Below are 5,146 nucleotides of genomic sequence, written 5' to 3'. Positions count from 1 at the left end.
TTTGTTTATTTCTCTAGGAAATTTAGCTAAGGTTACAAGGCTTCAAGTCATTTCTTTTTATTAAGACCATTATGTAGTTTACATAAATTTTCATTCAAAAATCATCTTTATTCTGAAAGTTATGAGACTGTGAATAGGTACCCAACATCTCTAACATCCATTTTCTCATTAATAAACTAGAATAATATTAGCAACTATCTTATCAGAATATTTATTTAAAATTATTAATGAATCTAGAACACATTCTGTGAGTTGGATACAGAGTAATTGCAAAACAATGGTAGTCTTTATTAATATTTAATATTATTTTCATGTTTAAAATGAGAAAACAAATACTGTTACTTCCACCCTTAAAATATTACATTAATTATTTACTTTCCATTTCCACTTAGTTTTCATTTCAACTGTTCTACTTCTCTTGTTTCTATCATAGAGAAGTGGGCATTTGATTTAGGACACAACTGCTGGGCAAAGATCAACAGAAAAGGAAATGATGGGGTATTTTAGGTGAGAAATGCATCAAACAAGAAAATGTTCATTATTTTCAATGACAAGAAAATTATGGAGTCCCTCTGAGGCATGGAGCTCATGCCGGGGAAGTATGTGGCAGTAGACTTCCAAATGGTTTTGCTACGTAGACATCATGTATTTTGTTCCATGGGAATGAGGGACAAGGGAAAATGACTGGAGAAGTGTCATTCTTAAATCTGTGCTTCAGGAGCCAGAGTTAGGCATAAGAATATGACGTAGTAAAATAGACATGGGAGGCAGAGGTTAGGATGTTGTAGAAATTATCCTTTTTGAGAAATGAGATTTTTATTAGTCACAAAGAAAAATCACAGAGAGAAAAATATGATTCAAGAGAAGCCAGACTGTGTTTCAGAGATTTGACTCTAATTTCTTTTTTTTTAAATGATGAATTCTTATTTATAGAAAGACATCCAGTTGAGAAATAGAGAATTATTAGGTAAGGTTATATGGCACATGATTAAATTCCACTATGTCTTATTTCTGTATTATGCTTTCTGTCCAGAGGATTATATTCATGCAGCAGTGGTAGGAAGCATTTTTTTATGTCCATCCTCTTGATAAAGCAATGTAGTATCTGAAGCATTTTAGTTGCAGGCATTTTCTACGATCTCAGTATGCAACTCTAAGGTTAAGGAATCAAGTCTTAAGTCTAGGGAATGTGGACCAATTATTTATAATATTATGATATACAAAACTCATATATATACATATATGTATATATATGTAGATATACATGTATATATGTAGATATACATATACATGTGTAGATATACATATATACATGTATATGTATGTATATCTACATATACATGTATATATACAGTAGTTGTACCTGGTTTTTCACTTGTCTTTGTTTTGAAATTCTTCATCATTATGGCTTGTCCCAAGCACAAAATCCCAATCCGTGGGAATCCAGGTGCTGAAATAACATGGATGTAGCATGATTTTCTTTTGCACATTATTCAGGAGTCCACAGATTTATCTGAAGGTGCTTTTTTCTCTTCTGTAGTGTCATTAAGTATTTCATCAGGTATATTAGCCATTGTATGTGTAGTCTGAGGAGTCACTGTGTGTCCAAACCCTTCGTAGTGACCCATGGGTGAAGGTGGCATAGAAGAGGCGATGGAAATTGCATCTTGTGATGAGGAAGATAATAAGCTTGTATGTTCATTTTGATCTTGGTCCTCAGGAAAAGACTTCTTCCTAGCATGTCCCCTGACTGTCTGTCCAACATTCCTTACTTGTTCAGAAATATCATCTGCGATATCTGAAACATCCCACATGGAGAGAAAGGAATGAAAGCGTGAGTCCTCTTCTGCTTCTTGGACATATGGTTTGTATGAAAATGTGTAATGATGAGCAATTGTGGCCAGGGACATCTCAATACAGATAATAAAGTCCTGGAGTCCTGTGGCCACCTCCTCTACAGTTTGCCATTCCCATGTATGCTTCTCAGAAATAACGCCAACTTTTACCAGCAAAGCAATGACCACTGCTTGCCTATATGTTGGGAAAAGGTAAAAAGAAACAAAAACCACCAACTTTACACAGAGAAATTTGCTAACAGGGTGGATTGGACTCAGTTCTTCCTTTAGTACTTTGTAAAATAACAGAAGGCAATACATGGCGAACAATTGTGACATATTATTTATTATAACCAAGTAAGTCCAAGCATTTGAAAAGCCAAAATTTCCTTCATCATATGTACCAAGCAGGTCACAGATTAAAGCAATGATGCTGGTGACTGGTCTGACAACTGTGTACTGCAGTACACCCAGTTTGCACCGAAATATCAACACTTCTCCCATTGCCCATGGTGGACAGCAACATAAAGGAGGGAAATGTTTCTGTGGGTCTTTGGCTTCAAGGATTAATACCAGATTTGGATATCAATTAGTTAGATAATTAGTAAGCAATATCATAAAGTTGTAAATGACATAAGCTTCATAGCATTCTCTGCAGGTATCCTCATATATTGCAATCCTGGGATATTTCAAAGCTACCCAACTAACTAAACTATATATGAGTACCATCCAAAGAACCCTTACGATTGGTTTTTGCAGTTCAGGTTGTGTGTAATGCACGAGGTGTTGTAGGATCCCCCACGGCGATATAGGTATAGTCAACAGCAAAAAGATTCCTCGCATGGGACAAGCCCTACTGTGGCAGGCAGCAAGGCCAAAGCTGGACTGTAGGTTCACTTCCATTTCCGCCTTTGGTCTCTAATTTCTGAAGTAAGGAAGAAACCAAAAGAGCTAGGTTGAAAAACATCTGGTTCACAGAAGTTACCAAAAGCAGGAATCTGAGTGTGGAAGAAGACGGAAGAAGTCTACTTAGTGGGACAGGCATATCATGTAAGTTAATGAATTTAGGAAGAAAGCAGGAATTCATGATAGAAAAATTATTCCCATGAAGTCTCCAGTATTTAGGCAGAATTCTCTTATATACACTTGACATTTTACTGAGTTATGTCTTCTGCATATTATCACATCACAAGGAGACCATTAACAGAATAATATTTAAGACTTGCTGCTCTGTGATGACTGAGACCATGTTGTTCTGGCATAGCATTTTATCTCTGTTGTCTGACTTATATAAAGTAATTGTTCATTGAGTGAATGAGTGAATGGATGAATAAATGAAAATCTTAATTCATGATGCTCTTCAGAGTGATGATAAATGATATGTTTTGGTAATGTATTTTAATTTTACAGATAGACATATAATACTGTTGAAAGTTTCTCTTCAATAGAATAAAAGCTGCCATTGTTCCCTTCTGTGTTGGATTGTGCCCTTTAAGTTGAGATGCCAAAATACAGTCAGATATGCAAGAGATTTACTAACATATTGATCACTATTGTAAGAGGCAAATGATGAGAAGGATGGGACAAGCATTATCAGCTTGAATCTTCTGTCTTTGATGCTGTCCTTACAAGTTGGAAAGGAGAGGAGAAGAAAGGATGACTGAGTAAGAATGGGCTCAGATTGGAACAAAGTTCTAAGTAAATCCCACAAATGTGAATCAGTGTTGTGAACGATGGTGCTTCAGGAATAAATGAGCTAGAATTGTAGACTATTACGCTCAATCACTGGTTGAGGAGTGGCTTCTAAAGGTGAATGATGCTGTGAATCCAAAGCTATCACAGCTGGAATCTGCCTTTCAACTATGTTCCTCACTGAAGTAGGTTTTCCTAAGAGAGTTTGGAGAGCATAGCTCCATGGATCATATATGTTTATATCCTGGAAACTTTACAGATCATTTTTGAAATATGAGCTTTCCACCATGCTTCTGTTGGATGTTTCTATTGGATAGAAACCAGAAGTTCAGGACTATCTATGAGAATTACAGTCCCATAGTGATTATGCAGTGAAGGTTACTTATAGAACTTTAACACCTTTGCAAACCACACTGCGGGAAAAAATTCTGCCATTGTCTATTACAATTTATGCAGTAGTTCTTTTGACAGGAGAAGGAATGAGAGCAAGTAGCTTGTTAATTTCTGAAAATAATATAGTCATTTGCTTTCTGATGGACTTTAAGAATTTCAAATTATGTACAAAATAATATTCCAATTTAAACAGGAACTTAAACTTGAAAACAACAAACCAGTGCATAAGTACCAATCTAAGACAATATCACTCATATTGTGGGGGCCACTCTGCCTGTAGTCATGTTCATAATGTTCCTAGCACAAAAATGTAAAGTGCATATTTTTCACATTTAAGATATGACATTTAAGAAAGGTTTAAGTCAAAAACTCCTACTGATTAAATTCTTCTCTGATTTAGATAGGTATATATTTCAGGGAACGTTGAAATGGGAAACAAGAGCAGAAATCTTCCTTTGTTAATCATTGTGGACAATTACGAGCCATTTTTGTCATTAGAAAGGAGTTCTCTTCTTCCACATCTTTCAGTTGAAAACCCACACTATTGGCCCTCCTCTTTTGCTCTCATGATGCTCTTTTACATTCCTGGGTTCTGGAACATAGCATTTAGACTGAACAAACCAAATTTATATAAATCCATTTGGGAAGATTTAAGATATGCATAAGCAAATAAGAGGTAGACAGCAGAAGCAGATGAACTAGAATGAGAAGCCAGGTTCTCGGACTTCCAGATTGAGGCATTGTCCCGCACACACTCTCAAACAAAAATCAAAATTACTGGAGGAAGAATATATATCAAGTGAATTAATTCTTTAAAGATAAACTTGTGGGTCTGTTTTTGAACTTGGCTAATGGGTTCACAAGGAAGCAAAGAATGGGAACATCCTCAAAATCCTATTTTAAATAGAATATGCTTAACAAAATGAGAATCATTGTTTATTAGCAAAGATAAATTTTGCAACAAGGTTTACAGTTAATTGTGCTTCTCTTCCATGACTCTATAAAAGTGCATATATTCACAAACTATAAATGGATCAATTTTCATAAGTCTTTTGTACTCAGGAAACCTCAGCCATGATTTTGTAGCCATAAGTATAATTTTCTTCTTGTGCCTTCTGTAAAGTAGTTATGGAATACTTCACCTAGAACTGACTTAATCATTTTAAATAATGAAAGAAGGTACACAAGCATACAGAATTAGTTAAGAAGGCTTTGAGCAAGAGATT

General features: G+C 35.3%; 1 pseudogene; it reads right to left on the bottom strand.

Annotated features, from left to right (window-relative positions):
* Nucleotides 1–1,392: 1,392 nt before the first annotated feature.
* LOC101711893 (transmembrane protein 184C pseudogene) lies at nt 1,393–2,684 on the bottom strand (annotated as a pseudogene).
* Nucleotides 2,685–5,146: the final 2,462 nt, after the last annotated feature.

The sequence above is a fragment of the Heterocephalus glaber genome, unplaced genomic scaffold (assembly GCF_053883595.1).
Source record: "Heterocephalus glaber isolate CG9 unplaced genomic scaffold, H.glaber_assembly_v1.0 deba00001509, whole genome shotgun sequence".
NCBI lineage: Eukaryota > Metazoa > Chordata > Mammalia > Rodentia > Bathyergidae > Heterocephalus > Heterocephalus glaber.
The sequence above is the reverse complement of the archived record's forward strand: the minus strand, read 5'-3'. Positions and strand labels throughout refer to the sequence as shown.